Raw genomic sequence first — 864 nt, forward strand, 5'->3', positions numbered from 1 at the left:
CGGAGCGCGTGGCGCCCAGACCCCGCCCCCGGAGCCCGCAGGGCGTGTTCCCACCGGCCGTCGCCGAGGCGACGATGAGAGTTTAGGGGCCGCCGAGTTCAGAACGTTCAGGCGGCGGCGGCTGTTGCTGGGAGACGTCCGGCAGGAGCGCAGCCAGGGACTGGCTCTGCACTGCAGACGACGGACGCCAGGACGCGCCATCCTGGCCAGCCCTCTCGCTGCGGCTCCCTTCGGACTCCAGACGGATAGCGGGTTCCCGTCCTCACTCATGTCTAGATCCTGCTCAGGACCTGCAGGACTGGGCGCCTCCTCCCTCCCTGGTACTCTCTGTCATTGCCTCTGTGTCCGGAATTTGTCCACCAGTCCCCATCTTCACCGCCATCACCATGTCTCAAGCCACCGTGCATCCTCCCTTCCCTGGGGGATAAGGCACTGCCATAGCCTCCCCAATGATCTTCCTCCCTTTGCCCTGTGTGTCCTTACACTCTGTCCTCCACCAGGCAGCCGGAACTCTTATTAATAAGAGTTTACCAGATCCAGACACTCCTGCATAATACCCTCCACCGGCTCCCCAGCTCACTCAGTCTTAAATCCAAACTCCTCTCAGTGACCTGTAGGACCAGAATGACTTGCCTCTCTGCCTTCCTCTCCAACTTCGTTGGCCCCACTCTCCTCCTCACCCACATCACCCTAGTCACACTGTCTTTCTTGCCCTTCTCAGAACATACCAAGCTGATTCCTGCCTCCGGACCTCTGTACTTAATGAACCCTCTGGCTGAAAGTCTCTTCTCCCAGATGGTTAGTGGTTGAGCTCCTTCTCACTCAGGTCTCAGTTCCAATGTCTCTCCAGAGAGGCCTTTCCTG

The sequence above is a fragment of the Colobus angolensis genome, unplaced genomic scaffold (genome assembly GCF_000951035.1).
Source record: "Colobus angolensis palliatus isolate OR3802 unplaced genomic scaffold, Cang.pa_1.0 Scaffold36, whole genome shotgun sequence".
Classification (NCBI taxonomy): domain Eukaryota; kingdom Metazoa; phylum Chordata; class Mammalia; order Primates; family Cercopithecidae; genus Colobus; species Colobus angolensis.